The sequence below is a fragment of the Spermophilus citellus genome (genome assembly GCF_964194105.1).
Source record: "Spermophilus citellus genome assembly, chromosome: 2".
Classification (NCBI taxonomy): domain Eukaryota; kingdom Metazoa; phylum Chordata; class Mammalia; order Rodentia; family Sciuridae; genus Spermophilus; species Spermophilus citellus.
This window is the reverse complement of record NC_138183.1, coordinates 118,462,398-118,485,559: the sequence shown is the minus strand read 5'-3', so window position 1 is coordinate 118,485,559 and position 23,162 is coordinate 118,462,398.

The following is a 23,162-nucleotide window of genomic DNA, read 5'->3' as shown; positions in this document are numbered from 1 at the left end:
TTGGAAGCTTGGCAACCCCTTTCCATGAAAGTGATTTGCGCCAGTCTCTCCTAAGGGCTACATCAATAGGAAACAAACCATAGAGATGGAACTTGGAACTACTTTATTGTGTCAAGTTTCAAAGAGCTAGCACAAACCGTCTTTGATTTAGAGTTCCACCTACATGTATCCATATAGGAGAAAACAGAGTGAAACCTAAAAATTTAAACTGTTACTGCCAATGAACGGTTTCACCTAGAAGAACGAAATTGGGTGAGCCAAGTGGAATTGGGGTACTGATCTTACCTGAAGGTGTCATCAAATTTGGTTGAAAAAATGTGTTCTGAGATTTCAGGAAACTCGTAGTTTTTTGGTAGCTTGGCAACCCCTTTCCTTGAAAGTGATTTGCGCCAGTCTCTGCTTAGGGCAACATCAATAGGAAATAAACCATAGAGATAGAACTTGGAACTACTTTATTGTGTCAAGTTTCAAAGAGCTAGCACAAACCGTGTTTGATTTAGAGTCCCAACTACATGTATCCATATAGGAGAAAACAGAGTGAAACCTAAAAATTAAAACTGTTACTGCCAACGAACGGTTTAACATAGAAGAACGAAATTTGGTGAGCCAAGTGGGATCGGGGTACTGATCACTACCTGAAAGTGTCATCCAGATTGGGTGAAAAAATGTGTGCTGAGATTTCAGGAAACTCGTAGTTTTTTGGAAGCTTGGCAACCCCTTTCCACTAAAGTGATTTGCGCCAGTCTCTGCTTAGGGCTACATCAATAGGCAACAAACCATAGAGATAGAACTTGGAACTACTTTATTGTGTCAAGTTTCAAAGAGCTAGCACAAACCGTGTTTGATTTAGAGTTCAAATACATGTATCCATATAGGAGAAAACAGAGTGAAACCTAAAAATTAAAACTGATACTGCCAACGAACGGCTTAACCTAGAAGAACGAAATTTGGTGAGCCAAGTGGGATTGGGGTACTGATCATTACCTGAAAGTCTCATCAAGATTGGGTGAAAAAATGTGTGCTGAGATTTCAGGAAACTCGTAGATTTTTTGAAGCCTGGCAACCCCTTTCCATTAAAGTGATTTGCGCCAGTCTCTGCTTAGGGCTACATCAATAGGAAACAAACCATAGAGATAGAACTTGGAACTACTTTATTGTGTCAAGTTTCAAAGAGCTAGCACAAACCGTGTTTGATTTAGAGTTCCAAATTCATGTATCCATATAGTAGAAAACAGAGTGAAACCTAAAAATTAAAACTGTTATTGGCAACCAACGGTTCAACCTAGAAGAACGAAATTTGGTGAAACAAGTGGGATTGGGGTACTGATCATTAACTGAAAGTGTCATCAAGATTGGGTGAAAAAATGTGTGCTGAGATTTTAGGAAACTCGTAGTTTTTTGGAAGCTTGGCAAACCCTTTTCTTGAAAGTGCTTTGCGTAAGTCTCTGCTTAGGGCTACATCAATAGGAAACAAACCATAGAGATGGAACTTGGAACTATTTTATTGTGTCAAGTTTCAAAGAGCTAGCACAAACCGTCTTTGATTTAGAGTTCCAACTACATGTATCCATATAGGAGAAAGCAGAGTGAAACCTAAAAATTAAAACTGTTACTGCCAACGAACGGTTTAACCTAGAAGAAAGAAATTTGGTGAGCCAATTGGGATTGGGGTACTGATCATTACCTGAAAGTGTCATGAATATTGGGTGAAAAAATGTGTGCTGAGATTTCAGGAAACTCGTAGTTTTTTGGAAGCTTGGCAAACCCTTTCCATGAAAGTGATTTGCGCCAGTCTCTGCTTAGGGCCATATCAATAGGAAACAAACCATACAGATAGAACTTGGAACTAATTTATTGTGTCAATTTTCAAAGAGCAAGCACAAACCATGTTGGATTTAGAGTTCCAACTACATGTATCCATATAGGAGAAAAAAGAGTGAAACCTAAAAATTAAAACTGTTACTGCCAACGAACGGTTTAATATAGAAGAACGAATTTGGTGAGAAATGTGGAATTCGGGTACTGATCAAACTGAATGTGTCATCAAGATTGGGTGAAAAAATGTGTGCTGAGATTTCAGGAAACTGTTTGTTTTTTTGAAGCTTGGCAACCCATTTCCATGAAAGTGATTTGCGTAAGTCTCTGCTTAGGGCTACATCAATAAGAAACAAACCATAAAGATGAAACTTGGAACTAATTTATTCTGTCAAGTTTCAAAGAGCTAGCAAAAACCGTGTTTGATTTAGAGTTCCATCTACATTTATCCATATTGGAGAAAACAGAGTGAAACCTAAAAATTAAAACTGTTACTGCCAACGAACGTTTTAACCTAAAAGAACGAAATTTGGTGAGCCAAGTGGGATTGGGGTACTGATCATTACCTGAAATTGCCATCAAGATTGGGTGAAAAAATGTGTGCTGAGATTTCAGGAAACTCGTAGTTTTTTGGAAGCTTGGCAACCCTTTTCCATGAAAGTGATTTGCGCCAGTCTCTGCGTAGGTCTACATCAATAGGCAACAAACCATAGAGATAGAACTTGGAACTACTTTATTGTGTCAAGTTTCATAGAGCTAGCAGAAACCGTGTTTGATTTAGAGTTCCAACGTCATGTATCCATATTGGAGAAAACAGAGTGAAACCTAAAAATTAAAACTGTAACTGCAATGAATGGTTTAACCTAGAAGAACGAAATTTGGTGAGCCAAGTGGGATTGGGGTACTGATCATTACATGAAAGTGTTATCCAGAATGTGTGAAAAAATGTGTGCTGAGATTTCAGGAAACACGTAGTTTTTTGTAAGCTTGGCAACCCCTTTCCATGAAAGTGATTTGCGCCAGTCTCTGCTAAGGGCTACTTCAATAGGAAACAAACCATAGAGATTGAACTTGGAACTACTTTATTGTGTCAAGTTTCAAAGATCAAGCACAAACCGTGTTTGATTTAGAGTTCCAACTACATGTATCCATATAGGAGAAAACAGAGTGAAACCTAAAAATTAAAACTGTTACTGCCAACGAACGGTTTAAGCTAGAAGAAGGAAATTTGGTGAGCCAAGTGGTATTGGGGTACTGATCATTACCTGAAAGGGCCATCAAGATTGTGTGAAAAATGTGCGCTGAGATTTCAGTAAACTCGTAGTTTTTTGGTAGCTTGGCAACCCCTTTCCATGAAAGTGATTTGTGCCAGTCTCTGCTTAGGGCTACATCAATAGGAAACAAACCATAGAGATAGAACTTGGAACTACTTTATTGTGTCAAGTTTCAAAGAGCTAGCACAAACCATGTTTGATTTAGAGTTCCAACTGCATGTATCCATATGGGAGAAAACAGAGGGAAATCTAAAAATTAAAACTGTTACTGCCAACGAATGGTTTAACCTAGAAGAACGAAATTTGGTGAGCCAAGTAGGATTGGGGTAACGATCATTACCTGAAAGTGCCATCCAGATTGGATAAAAAAATGTGTGCTGAGATTTCAGGAAACTCGTAATTTTTTGGAAGCTTGGCAACACCTTTCCATGAACGTGATTTGCGCCAGTCTCTGCGTAGGGCTACATCAATAGGAATCAAACCATAGTGATAGAACTTGGACGTACTTTATTGTGTCAAGTTTCAAAGAGCTAGCACAAACCGTGTTTGATTTAGAGTCCCAAGTACATTTATCCATATAGGAGAAAATAGAGTGAAACCTAAAAATTAAAACTGTTACTGCCAAGGAACGGTTTAACCTAGAAGAACGAAATTTGGTGAGCCAAGTGGTATTGGGGTACTGATCATTACCTGAAAGGGCCATCAAGATTGTGTGAAAAATGTGCGCTGAGATTTCAGTAAACTCGTAGTTTTTAGGTAGCTTGGCAACCCCTTTCCATGAAAGTGATTTGTGCCAGTCTCTGCTTAGGGCTACATCAATAGGAAACAAACCATAGAGATAGAACTTGGAACTACTTTATTGTGTAAAGTTTCAAAGAGCTAGCTGAAACCGTGTTTGATTTAGAGTTCCAATGTCATGTATCCATATAGGAGAAAACAGAGTGAAACCTAAAAATTAAAACTGTAACTGCCAACGAACGGTTTAACCTAGAAGAACAAAATTTGGTCAGCCAAGTGGGAATGGGGTACTGATCATTAACTGAAAGTGTCATCAAGATTGGGTGAAAAAATTTGTGCTGAGATTTCAGGAAACTCATAGTTTTTTGGAAGATTGGTAACCATTTTCCATGAAAGTGATTTGCGCCAGTCTCTGCTAAGGGCTACATCAATAGGAAACAAACCATAGAGATGGAACTTGGAACTACTTTATTGTGTCAAGTTTCAAAGAGCTAGCACAAACCGTGTTTGATTTAAAGTTCCAGCTACATGGATTCATATAGGAGAAAACAGTGTGAAAATTAAAAATTAAAACTGTTACTGCCAACGAACGGTTTAACCTAGAAGAACGAAATTTGGTGAGCCAAGAAGGATTGGTGTACTGATCATTACCTGAAAGTGACATCAAGATTGGGTGAAAAAATATGTGCTGAGATTTCAGCAAACTCGTAGTTTTTTGGAAGCTTGGCAACCCCTTTCCATGAAAGTGATTTGCGCCAGTCTCTGCTTAGGGCTACATCAATAGGAAACAAACCATAGAGATAGAACTTGGAACTACTTTATTGTGTCAAGTTTCAAAGAGCTAGAACAAACCGTGTTTGATTTAGAGTTCCAACTACATGTATCCATATAGGAGAAAACAGAGTGAAACCTAAAAATTAAAACTGTTTCTGCCAACGAACGGTTTAACCTAGAAGAACGAAATTTTGTGAGCCAAGTGGGATCGGGATATTGATCATTACCTGAAAGTGTCATCATTACTGGGTGAAAAAATGTGTGCGTGGATTTCAGGAAACTCGTAGTTTTTTGGAAGCTTGTCAACCCCTTTCCATGAAAGTGATTTGCGCCAGTCTCTGCTTAGGGCTACATCAATAGGAAACAAACCATAGAGATAGAACTTGGAACTTCTTTATTGTGTCAAGTTTCAAAGAGCTAGCAGAAACCGTGTTTGATTTAGAGTTCCAACTACATGTATCCATATAGGAGAAAACAGAGTGAAACCTAAAAATTAAAACTGTTACTGCCAACGAACGGTTTAACCTAGAAGAACGAAATTTGGTGAGCCAAGTGACATTGGTGTACTGATCATGACTTGTAAGTGTCATCAAGATTGGGTGAAAAAATGTGTGCTGAATTTTCAGGAAACTCGTAGTTTTTTGGAAGCTTGGCAACCCCTTTCAATGAAAGTGATTTGCGCCAGTCTCTGCTTAGGGCTACATCAATAGGAAACAAACCATAGTGATAGAAGTTGGAACTACTTTATTGTGTCAAGTTTCAAAGAGCTAGCAAAAACCGTGTTTGATTTAGAGTTCCAACTACAGGTATCCATATTGGAGATAACAGTGTGAAACCTAAAATTTAAAACTGTTACTGCCAACGAACTGTTTAACCTAGAAGAACGAAATTTGGTGAGCCAAGTGGGATTGGGGTACTGATCATTACCTGAAAGTGTCATCAAGATTGGGTGAAAAAATGTGTGCTGAGAATTCAGGAAACTCGTAGTTTTTTGGAAGCTTGGCAACCCCTTTCCATGAAAGTGATTTGCGCCAGTCTCTGCTTAGGTCTACATCAATAGGAAACAAACCATAGAGATCGAACTTGGAACTATTTTATTGTGTCAAGATTCAAAGAGCTAGCACAAACCGTGTTTGATTTAGGGTTCCAACTACATGTATCCATATAGGAGAAAACAGAGTGAAACGTAAAAATTTAAACTGTTACTTCCAACGAACGGTTTAACCTAGAAGAACGAAATTTGGTGAGCCAAGTGGGATTGGGGTACTGATCATTAATTGAACGTGTCATCAAGATTGTGTAAAAAAATGTGTGCTGAGATTTCAGGAAACTTGTAGTTTTTTGGAAGATGGCAACCCCTTTCCATGAAAGTGATTTGCACCAGTCTCTGCTAAGGGCTACATCAATAGGAAACAAACCATAGAGATAGAACTTGGAACTACTTTATTTTGTCAAGTTTCAAAGAGCTAGCACAAGCGGTCTTTGATTTAGAGTTCCAACTACATGTATCCATATAGGAGAAAACAGAGATAAACCTAAAAATTAGAACTGTTACTTGCAACAAACGGTTTAACCTAGATGAACCAAATTTGGTGAGCCAACAGGGATTGGGGTACTGATCATTACCTGAACGTGTCATCAAGATTGGCTGAAAAAATGTGTGCTGAGATTTCAGGAAACTCATAGTTTTTTGGAAGCTTGTCAACCCCTTTCCATGAAAGTGATTTGCGCCAGTCTCTGCTTAGGGCTACATCAATAGGAAACAAACCATAGAGATAGAACTTGGAACTTCTTTATTGTGTCAAGTTTCAAAGAGCTAGCAGAAACCGTGTTTGATTTAGAGTTCCAACTACATGTATCCATATAGGAGAAAACAGAGTGAAACCTAAAAATTAGAACTGTTACTTGCAACAAACGGTTTAACCTAGATGAACGAAATTTGGTGAGCCAACAGGGATTGGGGTACTGATCATTACCTGAATGTGTCACCAAGATTGGGTGAAAAAATGTTTGCTGAGATTTCAGAAAACTCATAGTTTTTTGGAAGCTTGGCAACCCCTTTCCATGAAAGTGATTTGCGCCAGTCTCTGCTTAGGGCTACATCAATAGGAAACAAACCATAGAGAGAGAACATGGAACTTATTTATTGTGTCAAGTTTCAAAGAGCTAGCACAAACCGTGTTTGATTTAGAGTTCCAACTACATGTATCCATATAGGAGAAAACAGAGTGAAACCTAAAAATTAAAACAGTTACTGCCAAAGAATGGTTTCACCTAGAAGAACGAAATTTGGTGAGCCAAGTGGAATTCGGGTACTGATCATTACCTGAAAGTGTCATCAAGATTGGGTGAAAAAATGTGTGCTGAGATTTCAGAAAACTCGTTGTTTTTTGGAAGCTTGGCAACCCCTTTCCATTAAAGTGATTTGCGCCGGTCTCTGCTTAGGGCTACATCTATAGGAAACAAACCATAGAGAGAGAACTTGGAACTACTTTATTGTGTCAAGTTTCAAAGAGCTAGCACAAACCGTGTTTGATTGAGAGTTCCAACTACATGTACCCGTATAGTAGAAAACAGAGTGAAACCTAAAAATTTAAACTGTTACTTCCAACGAACGGTTTTACCTAGAAGAACGAAATTTGGTGAGCCAAGTGGGATTGGGGTACTGATCATTAATTGAACGTGTCATCAAGATTGTGTGAAAAAATGTGTGCTGAGATTTCAGGAAACTTGTAGTTTTTTGGAAGATGACAACCCCTTTCCATGAAAGTGATTTGCACCAGTCTCTGCTTAGGGCTACATCAATAGGAAACAAACCATAGAGATAGAACTTGGAACTACTTTATTTTGTCAAGTTTCAAAGAGCTAGCACAAGCGGTCTTTGATTTAGAGTTCCAAATACATGTATCCATATAGGAGAAAACAGAGTGAAACCTAAAAATTAGAACTGTTACTGGCAACAAACGGTTTAACCTAGATGAACCAAATTTGGTGAGCCAACAGGGATTGGGGTACTGATCATTACCTGAACGTGTCATCAAGATTGGGTGAAAAAATGTGTGCTGAGATTTCAGGAAACTCGTAGTTTTTTGGAAGCTTGGCAACCCCTTTCCATGAAAGTGATTTGTGCCAGTCTCTGCTTAGGGCTACATCAATAGGAAACAAACCATAGAGAGAGAACTTGGAACTTATTTATTGTGTCAAGTTTCAAAGAGCTAGCACAAACCGTGTTTGATTTAGAGTTCCAACTACATGTATCCATATAGGAGAAAACAGAGTGAAACCTAAAAATTAAAACAGTTACTGCCAAAGAATTGTTTCACCTAGAAGAACGAAATTTGGTGAGCCAAGTGGAATTCGGGTACTGATCATTACCTGAAAGTGTCATCAAGATTGGGTGAAAAAAAGTGTGCTGAGATTTCAGTAAACTCGTTGTTTTTTGGAAGCTTGGCAACCACTTTCCATTAAAGTGATTTGCGCCGGTCATTGCTTAGGGCTACAACAATAGGAAACAAACCATAGAGAGAGAACTTGGAACTACTTTATTGTGTCAAGTTTCAAAGAGCTAGCACAAACCGTGTTTGATTGAGAGTTCCAACTACATGTACCCATATAGTAGAAAACAGAGTGAAACGTAAAAATTAAAACTGTTACTGCCAACGAACGGTATAACCTAGAAGAACGAAATTTGATGTGCCAAATGGGATTGGGGTGCTGATCATTACTTGTAAGTGTCATCCAGATTGGTTGAAAAAATGTGTGCTGAGATTTCAGGAAACTCATAGTTTTTTGGAAGTTGGCAACCCCTTTCCATGAAAGTGATTTGCGCCAGTCTCTGCTTAGGGCTACATCAATAGGAAACAAACCATAGAGATAGAACTTGGAACTACTTTATTGTGTCAAGTTTCAAAGAGCTAGCACAAACCGTGTTTGATTTAGAGTTCCAACTACATGTATCCATATAGGAGAAAACAGAGTGAAATCTAAAAATTAAAACTCTTACTTGCCAACGAACGGTTTAAACTAGAAGTACGAAATTTGGAGAGCCAAGTGGGATTGGGGTACTGATCATTACCTGAAAGTGTCATCAAGATTGGGTGAAAAAATGTGTGCAGAAATTTCAGGAAACTCGTAGTTTTTTGGAAGCTTGGCAACCCCATTCCATGAAAGTAATTTGCGCCAGTCTCTGCTTAGGGCTACATCAATAGGAAAGAAACCAGAGAGATAGAACTTGGAACTTCTTTATTGTGTATATTTTCAAGGAGGTAGCACAAACCGTGTTTGATTTAGAGTTCCAACTACATGTATCCATATAGGAGAAAACAGAGTGAAACCTAAATATTTAAACTGTTACTGCCAACGAACGGTTTAACCTAGAAGAAGGAAATTTGGTGTGCCAAGTGGGATTGGGGTGCTGATCATTACCTGAAAGTGTCATCCATATTGGTAGAAAAAATGTGTGCTGAGATTTCAGGAAACTCGTATTTTTTGGAAGTTGGCAACCCCTTTCCATGAAAGTGATTTGCACCAGTCTCTGCTTAGGGCTACATCAATAGGAAACAAACCATAGAGATAGAACTTTGAACTACTTTATTTTGTCAAGTTTCCAAGAGCTAGCACAAGCGGTCTTTGATTAAGAGTTCCAACTACATGTATCCATATAGGAGAAAACAGAGTGAAACCTAAAAATTAGAACTGTTACTGCCAACATACGGTTTATCCTAGAAGAACCAAATTTGGTGAGCCAACAGGGATTGGGGTACTGATCATTACCTGAAAGTGTCATCAAGGTTGGTTTAAAAAATGTGTGCTGAGATTTCAGGAAACTCGTAGTTTTTTGGAAGCTTGCCAACCCCTTTCCATGAAAGTGATTTGCGCCAGTCTCTGCTTAGGGCTACATCAATAGGAAACAAACCATAGAGATAGAACTTGGAACTACTTTATTTTGTCAAGTTTCCAAGAGCTAGCACAAGCGGTCTTTGATTAAGAGTTCCAACTACATGTATCCATATAGGAGAAAACAGAGTGAAACCTAAAAATTAGAACTGTTGCTGCCAACATACGGTTTATCCTAGAAGAACCAAATTTGGTGAGCCAACAGGGATTGGGGTACTGATCATTACCTGAAAGTGTCATCAAGGTTGGGTTAAAAAATGTGTGCTGAGATTTCAGGAAACTCGTTTTTTTGGAAGCTTGCCAACCCCTTTCCATGAAAGTGATTTGCGCCAGTCTCTGCTTAGGGCTACATCAATAGGAAACAAACCATAGAGATAGAACTTGGAACTACTTTATTGTGTCAAGTTTCAAAGAGCTAGCACAAACCGTGTTTGATTTAGAGTTCCAACTACATGTACCCATATAGGAGAAAACAGAGTGGTACCTAAAAATTAAAACAGTTACTGGCAACGAACGGTTTAACCTAGAAGAACAAAATTTGGTTAGACAAGTGGGATTGGGGTACTGATCATTACCTGAAAGTGTCATCAAGATTGGGTGAAAAAATGTGTCCTGAGATTTCAGGAAACTCGTTGTTTTTTGGAAGCTTGGCAACCCCTTTCCATTAAAGTGATTTGCGCCAGCCTCTGCTTAGGGCTACATCAATAGGAAACGGGCTACATCAATAGGAAACAAACCATAGAGATAGAACTTGGAACTACTTTATTGTGTCAAGTTTCAAAGAGCTAGCACAAACCGTGTTTTATTTTGAGTTCCAACTACATGTACCCATATAGTAGAAAACAGAGTGAAACCTAAATATTTAAACTGTTACTGCCAACGAACGGTTTAACCTAGAAGAACGAAATTTGGTGTGCCAAGTGGGATTGGGGTGCTGATCATTACCTGAAAGTGTCATCCAGATTGGTAGAAAAAACGTGTGCTGTGATTTCAGGAAACTCGTAGTTTTTTGGAAGTTGGCAACCCCTTTCCATGAATGTGATTTGCACCAGTCTCGGCTTATGGCTACATCAATAGGAAACAAACCATAGAGATAGAACTGGAACTACTTTATTATGTCAAGTTTCAAAGTGCTAGCAGAAGCAGTCTTTGATTTAGAGTGCCAACTACATGTATCCATATAGGAGAAAACAGAGTGAAACCTAAAATTTAGAACTGTTACTGCCAACAAACGGTTTAACCTAGAAGAACCAAATTTGGTGAGCCAACTGTGATTGGGGTACTGATCATTACCTGAAAGTGTCATCAAGGTTGGGTGAAAAAATGTGTGATGATCTTTCAGGAACCTCGTAGTGTTTTGGAAGCTTTGCAACCCCTTTCCATGCAAGTGATTTGCGCCAGTCTCTGCTTACGGCTACATCAATAGGAAAGAAACCATAGAGATAGAACTTGGAACTTCTTTATTGTGTCAATTCTCAAAGAGGTAGCACAAACCATGTTTGATTTAGAGTCCCAAGTACATTTACCCATATAGGAGAAAACAGAGTGAAACCTAAAAATTAAAATGGTTACTGCCAACGAACGGTTTAACCTAGAAGAACGAAATTTGGTGTGCCGAGTGGGATTGGGGTACTGATCATTACCTGAAGGTGTCATCCAGATTGGGTGAAAAAATGTGTGCTGAGAATTCAGGAAACTCGTAGTTTTTTGGAAGCTTGGCAAACCCTTTTCATGAAAGGGATATGTGCCAGTCTCTACTTAGGGCTACATCAATAGGAAACAAACCATAGAGATAGAACTTGGAACTTCTTTATTGTGTCAAGTTTCAAAGAGCTAGCAGAAACCGTGTTTGATTTAGAGTTCCAACTACATGTATCCATATAGGAGAAAACAGAGTGAAACCTAAAAATTAAAACAGTTACTGCCGAAGAATGGTTTCACCTAGAAGAACGAAATTTGGTGAGCCAAGTGGAATTCGGGTACTGATCATTACCTGAAAGTGTCATCAAGATTGGGTGAAAAAATGTGTGCTGAGATTTCAGAAAACTCGTAGTTTTTTGGAAGCTTGGCAAACCCTTTCCATTAAAGTGATTTGCGCCGGTCTCTGCTTAGGGCTACATCTATAGGAAACAAACCATAGAGAGAGAACTTGGAACTACTTTATTGTGTCAAGTTTCAAAGAGCTAGCACAAACCGTGTTTGATTGAGAGTTCCAACTACATGTACCCATATAGTAGAAAACAGAGTGAAACCTAAAAATTTAAACTGTTACTTCCAACGAACGGTTTAACCTAGAAGAACAAAATTTGGTGAGCCAAGTGGGATTGGGGTACTGATCATTAATTGAACGTGTCATCAAGATTGTGTGAAAAAATGTGTGCTGAGATTTCAAGAAACTTGTAGTTTTTTGGAAGATGGCAACCCCTTTCCATGAAAGTGATTTTCACCAGTCTCTGCTTAGGGCTACATCAATAGGAAACAAACCATAGAGATAGAACTTGGAACTACTTAATTTGTCAAGTTTCAAAGAGCTAGCACAAGCGGTCTTTGATTTAGAGTTCCAACTACATGTATCCATATAGGAGAAAACAGAGTGAAACCTAAAAATTAGAACTGTTACTTGCAACAAACGGTTTAACCTAGATGAACGAAATTTGGTGAGCCAACAGGGATTGGGGTACTGATCATTACCTGAATGTGTCACCAAGATTGGGTGAAAAAATGTTTGCTGAGATTTCAGGAAACTCATAGTTTTTTGGAAGCTTGGCAACCCCTTTCCATGAAAGTGATTTGCGCCAGTCTCTGCTTAGGGCTACATCAATAGGAAACAAACCATAGAGAGAGAACTTGGAACTTATTTATTGTGTCAAGTTTCAAAGAGCTAGCACAAACCGTGTTTGATTTAGAGTTCCAACTACATGTATCCATATAGGAGAAAACAGAGTGAAACCTAAAAATTAAAACAGTTACTGCCGAAGAATGGTTTCACCTAGAAGAACGAAATTTGGTGAGCCAAGTGGAATTCGGGTACTGATCATTACCTGAAAGTGTCATCAAGATTGGGTGAAAAAATGTGTGCTGAGATTTCAGAAAACTCGTTGTTTTTTGGAAGCTTGGCAACCCCTTTCCATTAAAGTGATTTGCGCCGGTCTCTGCTTAGGGCTACATCTATAGGAAACAAACCATAGAGAGAGAACTTGGAACTACTTTATTGTGTCAAGTTTCAAAGAGCTAGCACAAACCGTGTTTGATTGAGAGTTCCAACTACATGTACCCATATAGTAGAAAACAGAGTGAAACCTAAAAATTTAAACTGTTACTTCCAACGAACGGTTTTACCTAGAAGAACGAAATTTGGTGAGCCAAGTGGGATTGGGGTACTGATCATTAATTGAACGTGTCATCAAGATTGTGTGAAAAAATGTGTGCTGAGATTTCAGGAAACTTGTAGTTTTTTGGAAGATGGCAACCCCTTTCCATGAAAGTGATTTGCACCAGTCTCTGCTTAGGGCTACATCAATAGGAAACAAACCATAGAGATAGAACTTGGAACTACTTTATTTTGTCAAGTTTCAAAGAGCTAGCACAAGCGGTCTTTGATTTAGAGTTCCAACTACATGTATCCATATAGGAGAAAACAGAGTGAAACCTAAAAATTAGAACTGTTACTGGCAACAAACGGTTTAACCTAGATGAACCAAATTTGGTGAGCCAACAGGGATTGGGGTACTGATCATTACCTGAACGTGTCATCAAGATTGGGTGAAAAAATGTGTGCTGAGATTTCAGGAAACTCATAGTTTTTTGGAAGCTTGGCAACCCCTTTCCATGAAAGTGATTTGCGCCAGTCTCTGCTTAGGGCTACATCAATAGGAAACAAACCATAGAGAGAGAACTTGGAACTTATTTATTGTGTCAAGTTTCAAAGAGCTAGCACAAACCGTGTTTGATTTAGAGTTCCAAATACATGTATCCATATAGGAGAAAACAGAGTGAAACCTAAAAATTAAAACAGTTACTGCCAAAGAATGGTTTCACCTAGAAGAACGAAATTTGGTGAGCCAAGTGGAATTCGGGTACTGATCATTACCTGAAAGTGTCATCAAGATTGGGTGAAAAAAAGTGTGCTGAGATTTCAGAAAACTCGTTGTTTTTTGGAAGCTTGGCAACCACTTTCCATTAAAGTGATTTGCGCCGGTCATTGCTTAGGGCTACAACAATAGGAAACAAACCATAGAGAGAGAACTTGGAACTACTTTATTGTGTCAAGTTTCAAAGAGCTAGCACAAACCGTGTTTGATTGAGAGTTCCAACTACATGTACCCATATAGTAGAAAACAGAGTGAAACGTAAAAATTAAAACTGTTACTGCCAACGAACGGTATAACCTAGAAGAACGAAATTTGGTGTGCCAAATGGGATTGGGGTGCTGATCATTACTTGTCAGTGTCATCCAGATTGGTTGAAAAAATGTGTGCTGAGATTTCAGGAAACTCATAGTTTTTTGGAAGTTGGCAACCCCTTTCCATGAAAGTGATTTGCGCTGGTCTCTGCTTAGGGCTACCTCAATAGGAAACAAACCATAGAGATAGAACTTGGAACTACTTTATTGTGTCAAGATTCAAAGAGCTAGCACAAACCGTGTTTGATTTAGAGTTCCAACTACATGTATCCATATAGGAGAAAACAGAGTGAAACCTAAAAATTAAAACTGTTACTGCCAACGAACGGTTTAACCTAGAAGAATGAAATTTGGTGTGCCAAGTGGGATTGGGGTACTGATCATTACCTGAAAGTGTCATCCAGATTGGGTGAAAAAATTTGTGCTGAGATTTCAGGAAACTCGTAGTTTTTTGGAAGCTTGGCAACTCCTTTCCATGAAAGTGATTTGCACCGTTCTCTGCTTAGGGCTAAATCAATAGGAAACAAACCATAGAGATAGAACTGGAACTACTTTATTGTGTCAAGTTTCAAAGTGCTAGCACAAGCGGTCTTTGATTAAGAGTTCCAACTACATGTATCCATAAAAGAGAAAACAGAGTGAAACCTAAAAATTAGAACTGTTACTGCCAACAAACGGTTTAACCTAGAAGAACCAAATTTGGTGAACCATCTGTGATTACGGTACTGATCATTACCTGAAAGTGTCATCAAGGTTGGGTGAAAAAATGTGTGCTGAGATTTCAGGAACCTCGTAGTGTTTTGGAAGCTTGGCAACCCCTTTCTATGAAAGTGATTTGCGCCAGTCTCTGCTTAGGGCTACATCAATAGGAAACAAACCATAGAGATAGATCTTGGAACTTCTTTATTGTGTCAAGTTTCAAAGAGCTAGCACAAACCGTGTTTGATTTAGAGTTCCAACTACATGTATCCATATAGGAGAAAACAGAGTGAAACAGAGAAATTAAAACTGTTACTTGCCAGCGAACGGTTTAAACTAGAAGAACAAAATTTGGTGAGCCAAGTGGGATTTGGGTACTGACCATTACCTGAAAGTGTCATCAAGATTGGGTGAAAAATTGTGTGCTGAGATTTCAGGAAACTCGTAGTTTTTTGGAAGCTTGGAAACCCCTTTCCATGAAAGTGATTTGCGCCAGTCTCTGCGTAGGGCTACATCAATAGGAAAGAAACTATAGAGATAGAACTTGGAACTTCTTTATTGTGTCAATTTTCAAAGAGGTAGCACAAACCGTGTTTGATTTAGAGTTCCAAGTACATTTACCCATATAGGAGAAAACAGAGTGAAACCTAAAAATTAAAATTCTAACTGCCAACGAACGGTTTAACCTAGAAGAACAAAATTTGGTGAGCCAAGTGGGATTAGGGTACTGACCATTACCTGAACGTGTCATCAAGATTGGGTGAAAAAATGTGTGCTGAGATTTCAGGAAACTCGTAGTTTTTTGAAAGCTTGGCAACCCCTTTCCATGAAAGTGATTTGCGCCAGTCTCTGCTTAGGGCTACATCAATAGGAAAGAAACCATAGAAATAGAACTTGGAACTTCTTTATTGTGTCAATTTTCAAAGAGGTAGCACAAACCGTGTTTGATTTAGAGTTCCAAGTACATTTACCCATATAGGAGAAAACAGAGTGAAACCTAAAAATTAAAACGGTTACTGCCAACGAACGGTTTAACCTAGAAGAACGAAATTTGGTGTGCCGAGTGGGATTGGGGTACTGATCATTACCTGCAGGTGTCATCCAGATTGGGTGAAAAAATGTGTGCTGAGAATTCAGGAAACTCGTAGTTTTTTGGAAGCTTGGCAACCCCTTTTCATGAAAAGGATATGCGCCAGTCTCTACTTAGGGATACATCAATAAAAAACAAACCATAGAGATAGAACTTGGAACTACTTTATTGTGTCAGGATTCAAAGAGCTAGCACAAACCGTGTTTGATTTAGAGTTCCAACTACATGTATCCATATAGGAGAAAACAGAGTGAAACCTAAAAATTACAACTGGTCCTGCCAACGAACGGTTTAACCTAGAAGAATGAAATTTGGTGTGCCAAGTGGGATTGGGGTGCTGATCATTAACTGAAAGTGTCATCCAGATTGGTTGAAAACATGTGTGCTGAGATTTCAGGAAACTCATAGTTTTTTGGAAGTTGGCAACCCCTTTCCATGAAAGTGATTTGCACCAGTCTGTGCTTAGGGCTACATCAATAGGAAACAAACCATAGAGATAGAACTGGAACTACATTATTTTGTCAAGATTCAAAGAGCTAGCACATGCGGTCTTTGATTTAGAGTTCCAACTACATGTATCCATATAGGAGAAAACAGAGTGAAACCTAAAAATTAGAACTGTTACTCCCAACAAACGGTTTCACCTAGAAGAACCAAATTTGGTGAGCCAACAGGGATTGGGGTACTGATCATTACCTGAAAGTGTCTTCAAGGTTGGGTTAAAAAATGTGTGCTGAGATTTCAGGAAACTCGTTGTTTTTTGGAATCTTGGCAACCCCTTTCAATGAAAGTGATTTGCGCCAGTCTCTGCTTAGGGCTACATCAATAGGAAACAAACCATAGAGATAGAACCTGGAACTACTTTATTGTGTCAAGTTTCAAAGAGCTTGCGCAAACCGTGTTTGATTTAGAGTTCCAACTACATGTATCCATATAGGAGAAAACAGAGTGAAACCTAAAAATTAAAACTGTTACTTGCCAACGAACGGTTTAAACTAGAAGAACGAAATTTGGTGAGCCAAGTGGGATTGGTGTACTGATCATGACCTGAAAGTGTCATCACGATTGGGTGAAAAAATATGTGCAGAGATTTCAGGAAACTCGTAGTTTTTTGGAAGCTTGGCAATCCCATTTCATGAAAGTGATTTGCACCAGTCTCTGCTTAGGGCTACATCAATAGGAAACAAACCATAGAGATAGAACTTGGAACTACTTTATTGTGTCAAGTTTCAAAGAGCTAGCACAAACCGTGTTTGATTTAGAGTTCCAACTACATGTACCCATATAGGGGAAAACAGAGTGGTACCTAAAAATTAAAACGGTTACTGCAAACGAACGGTTTAACCTAGAAGAACAAAATTTGGTTAGCCAAGTGGGATTGGGGTACTGATCATCACCTGAAAGTGTCATCAAGATTGGGTGAAAAAATGTGTCCTGAGATTTCAGGAAACTCGTTGTTTTTTGGAAGCTTGGCAACCCCTTTCTATTAAAGTGATTTGCGCCAGTCTCTGCTTAGGGCTACATCAATAGGAAACGGGCTACATCCATAGGAAACAAACCATAGAGATAGAACTTGGAACTACTTTATTGTGTCAAGTTTCAAAGAGCTAGCACAAACCGTGTTTTATTTAGAGTTCCAACTACATGTCCCCATATAGGAGAAAACAGAGTGAAACCTAAATATTTAAACTGTTACTGCCAACGAACGGTTTAACCTAGAAGAAGGAAATTTGGTGTGCCAAGTGGGATTGGGGTGCTGATCATTACCTGAAAGTGTCATCCATATTGGTAGAAAAAATGTGTGCTGAGATTTCAGGAAACTCGTAGTTTTTTGGAAGTTGGCAACCCCTATCCATGAAAGTGATTTGCACCAGTCTCGGCTTAGGGCTACATCAATAGGAAACAAACCATAGAGATAGAACTGGAACTACTTTATTATGTCAAGTTTCAAAGTGCTAGCAGAAGCAGTCTTTGATTTAGAGTGCCAACTACATGTATCCATATAGGAGAAAACAGAGTGAAACCTAAAATTTAGAACTGTTACTGCCAACGAACGGTTTAACCTAGAAGAACGAAATTTGGTGAGCCAAGTGGGTTGGGGTAGTGATCATTACCTGAAAGTGTCATCAAGGTTGGGTGAAAATATGTGTGCTGAGATTTCAGGAACCTCGTAGTGTTTTGGAAGCTTGGCAACCCCTTTCCATTAAAGTGATTTGCGCCAGTCTCTGCTTAGGGCTACATCAATAGGAAACAAACCGTAGAGATAGAACTTGGAACTTCTTTATTGTGTCAAGTTTCAAAGAGCTAGCACAAACAGTGTTTGATTTAGAGTTCCAACTACATGTATCCATATAGGAAAAAAACAGAGTGAAACCTAGAAAATAAAACTGTTACTTGCCAGCGAACGGTTTAAACTAGAAGAACAAAATTTGGTGAGCCAAGTGGGATTGGGGTACTGACCATTACCTGAAAGTGTCATCAAGATTGGGTGAAAAAATGTGTTCTGAGATTTCAGGAAACTCGTAGTTTTTTGGAAGCTTGGCAACCCCTTTCCATGAAAGTGATTTGTGCCAGTCTCTGCTTAGGGCTACATCAATAGGAAAGAAACCATAGAGATAGAACTTTGAACTTCTTTATTGTGTCAATTTTCAAAGAGGTAGCACAAACCGTGTTTGATTTAGAGTTCCAAGTACATTTACCCATATAGGAGAAAACAGAGTGAAACCTAAAAATTAAAATGGTTACTGCCAACGAACGGTTTAACCTAGAAGAACAAAATTTGGTGAGCCAAGTGGGATTGGGGTACTGACCATTACCTGAAAGTGTCATCAAGATTGGGCGAAAAAATGTTTGCTGAGATTTCAGGAAACTCGTAGTTTTTTGGAAGCTTGGCAACCCATTTCCATGAAAGTGATTTGCGCCAGTCTCTGCTTAGGGCTACATCAATAGGAAAGAAACCATAGAAATAGAACTTGGAACTTCTTTATTGTGTCAATTTTCAAAGCGGTAGCACAAACCATGTTTGATTTAGAGTTCCAAGTACATTTACCCATATAGGAGAAAACAGAGTGAAACCTAAAAATTAAAATGGTTACTGCCAACGAACGGTTTAACCTAGAAGAACAAAATTTGGTGAGCCAAGTGGGATTGGGGTACTGACCATTACCTGAAAGTGTCATCAAGTTTGGGCGAAAAAATGTTTGCTGAGATTTCAGGAAACTCGTAGTTTTTTGGAAGCTTGGCAACCCATTTCCATGAAAGTGATTTGCGGCAGTCTCTGCTTAGGGCTACATCAATAGGAAAGAAACCATTGAAATAGAACTTGGAACTTCTTTATTGTGTCAATTTTCAAAGAGGTAGCACAAACCATGTTTGATTTAGAGTTCCAAGTACATTTACCCATATAGGAGAAAACAGAGTGAAACCTAAAAATTAAAACGGTTACTGCCAACGAACGGTTTAACCTAGAAGAATGAATTTTGGTGAGCCAAGTGGGATTGGGGTACTGATCATTACCTGAAAGTGTCATCAAGATTGGGTGAAAAAATATGTGCTGAGATTCCAGGAAACTCGTTGTTTTTTGGAAGCTTGGCAACCCCTTTCAATTAAGGTGATTTCCGCCCGTCTCTGCTTAGGGATACAACAATAGGAAACAAACCATAGAGATAGAACTTGGAACTACTTTGTTGTGTCAAGTTTCAAAGAGCTAGCACAATCCGTGTTTGATTTAGAGTTCCAACTACTTGTACCCATATAGGAGAAAACAGAGTGAAACCTAAAAATTAGAACTGTTACTGCCAACGAACGGTTTAACCTAGAAGAACGAAATTTGGTGTGCCGAGTGGGATTGGGGTACTGATCATTACCTGAAGGTGGTCATCCAGATTGGGTGAAAAAATGTGTGTTGAGAATTCAAGAAACTCGTAGTTTTTTGGAAGCTTGGCAACACCTTTTCATGAAAGGGATATGTGCCAGTCTCTACTTAGGGCTACATCAATAAGAAACAAACCATAGAGATAGAACTTGGAACTACTTTATTGTGTCAAGATTTAAAGAGCTAGCACAAACCGTGTTTGATTTAGAGTTCCAACTACATGCATCCATATAGGAGAAAACAGAGTGAAACCTAAAAATTAAAACTGTTACTGCCAACGAACGGTTTAACCTAGAAGAATGAAATTTGGTTTGCCAAGTGGGATTGGGGTGCTGATCATTACCTGAAAGTGTCATCCAGATTGGTTGAAAACATGTGTGCTGAGATTTCAGGAAACTCGTAGTTTTTTGGAAGTTGGCAACCCCTTTCCATGAAAGTGATTTGCGCCAGTCTCTGCTTATGGCTACATCATAGGAAACAAACCATAGAGATAGAACTTGGAACTACTTTATTTTGTCAAGTTTCAAAGAGCTAGCACCAGCGGTCTTTGATTTAGTGTTCCAACTACATGTATCCATATAGGAGAAAACAGAGTGAAACCTAAAAATTAAAACTGTTACTGCCAAGGAACGGTTTAACCTAAAAGAACGAAATTTGGTGTGCCAAGAGGGATTGGGGTAAGGATCATTACCTGAAAGTGTCATCAAGATTGGATGAAAAAATGTGTGCTGAGATTTCAGGAAACTCTTAGTTTTTTTGATGCTTGGCAACCCCTTTCCATGAAAGTGATTTGCGCCAGTCACTGCTTAGGGCTACATCAATAGGAAACAAACCATAGAGATAGAACCTGGAACTACTTTATTGTGTCAAGTTTCAAAAAGCTTGCATAAACCGTGTTTGATTTAGAGTTCCAACTACATGTATCCATATACGAGAAAACAGAGTGAAACCTAAAAATTAAAAATGTTACTGCCAACGAACGGTTTAACCTAGAAGAACGAAGTTTGGTGAGCCAAGTGGGTTGGGGTAGTGATCATTACCTGAAAGTGTCATCAAGATTGGGTGAAAAAATGTGTGCTGAGATTTCAGGAAACTCGTAGTTTTTTGGAAGTTTGGCAACCCCTTTCCACGAAAGTGATTTGTGCCAGTATCTGCTTAGGGCTACATCAATAGGAAACAAACCATAGAGATAGAACTTGGAACTATTTTATTGTGTAAAGTTTCAAAGAGCTAGCACAAACCGTCTTTGATTTAGAGTTCCAATTACATCTATCCATATAGAAGAAAAGAGAGTGAAACTGAAAAATTTAAACTGTTACTGCCAACGAACGGTTTAACCTTGAAGAACGAAATTTGGTGAACCAAGTGGGATTGGGGTACTGATCATAATCTGAAAGTGTCATCTAGATTGGGTAAAAAAATGTGTCCTGAGATTTCAGGAAACTCGTAGTTTTTTTGAAGCTTGGCAACCCCTTTCCATGAAAGTGATTTGTGCCAGTCTCTGCTTAGGGCTACATCAATAGGAAACAAACCATAGAGATAGAACTTGGAACTACCTTATTGTGTCAAGTTTCAAAGAGCTAGCACAAACCGTGTTTGATTTAGAGTTCCAACTACATGTATCCATATAGGAGAAAACAGAGTGAAACCTAAAAATTAAAACTGTTACTGCCAACGAACAGTGTAACCTAGAAGAACGAAATTTGGTGAGCCAAGTTGGATTGGGGTTCTGATCATTACCTGAAAGTGTCATCCACATTGGGTGAAAAAATGTGTGTTGAGATTTCAGGAAACTTGTAGTTTTTTGGAAGCTTGACAACCCCTTTCCATGAAAGTGATTTGCGCCAGTCTCTGCTTAGGGCTACATCAATAGGAAACAAACCATAGAGATAGAACTTGGAACTACTTTATTGTGTCAAGTTTCAAAGAGCTAGCACAAACCATGTTTGATTTAGAGTTCCAACTACATATATCCATATAGGAGAAAACAGAGTGAAACCTAAAAATTTAAACTGATACTGCCAACAAATGCTTTAACCTAGAAGAATGAAATTTGGTGTGCTAAGTGGGATTGGGGTACTGATTATTACCTGAGAGGGTCATCAAAGTTGGGTGAAAAAATGTGTGCTGAGATTTCAGTAAACTCGTAGTTTTTTGGAAGCTTGGCAACCTCTTTCCATGAAAGTGATTTGTGCCAGTCTCTGCTTAGGGCTACATCAATAGGAAACAAACCATAGAGATAGAACTTGGAACTACCTTATTGTGTCAAGTTTCAAAGAGCTATCACAAACCATGTTTGATTTAGAGTTCAAACTACATGTATCCATATAGGAGAAAACAGAGTGAAACCCAAAAATTAAAACTGTTACTGCCAACGAACGGTTTAACCAAGAATAATGAAATTTGGTGAGCCAAGTGGGATTCGGGTACTGATCATTACCTGAAAGTGTCATCAAGATTGGGTGAAAAAATGGGTGCTGAGATTTCGGGAAACTCGTAGTTTTTTGGAAGCTTGGCAACCCATTTCCATGAAAGTGATATGCACCAGTCTTTGCTTAGGGCTACATCAATAGGAAACAAACAATAGAGATAGAACTTGGAACTACTTTATTGTGTAAAGTTTCAAAGAGCTAGCACAAAACGTCTTTGATTTAGAGTTCCAACTACATGTATCCATATAGGAGAAAACAGAGTGAAACCTAAAAATTCAAAATGTTACTGCCAATGAACGGTTTAACCTAGAAGAACGAAATTTGGTGTGCCATGTGGAATTTGGGTACTGATCATTACCTGAAAGTGTCATCAAGATTGGGTGAAAAAATGTGTGCTGAGATTTCAGGAAACTCGTAGTTTTTTTTGAAGCTTGGCAACCCCTTTCCATGAAAGTGATTTGTGCCAGTCTCTGCCTAGGGCTACATCAATGGAAACAAACCATAGAGATAGAACTTGGAACTACATTATTTTGTCAAGTTTCAAAGAGCTAGCATAAACCGTCTTTGATTTAGAGTTCCAACTACATGTATCCATATAGGAGAAAACAGAGTGAAACCTAAAAATTAAAACTGTTACTGCCAATGAACGGTTTAACCTAGAAGAACGAAATTTGGTGTGCCAAGTGGGATTGGGGTACTGATCATTACCTGAAAGTGTCATCAAGATTGGGTGAAAAAATTTCTGCGGAGATTTCAGGAAACTCATAGTTTTTTTTTGAAGCTTGGCAACCCCTTTCCATGAAAGTGATTTGTGCCAGTCTCTGCTTAGGACTACATCAATAGGAAACAAACCATAGATATAGAACTTGGAACTACCTTATTTTGTCAAGTTTCAAAGAGCTAGCACGAACCGTGTTTGATTTAGTGTTCCAACTACATGTATCCTTATAGGAGAATACAGAGTGAAACCTAAAAATTAAAACTGTTACTGCCAATGAACGGTTTAACCTAGAAGAACGAAATTTGGTGTGCCAAGAGGAATTGGGGTACTGATCATTACCTGAAAGTGACATCAAGATTGGGTGAAAAATGTGTGCTGAGATTTCAGGAAACTCGTAGTTTTTTGGAATCTTTGCAACCCCTTTCCATGAAAGTGATTTGTGCCAGT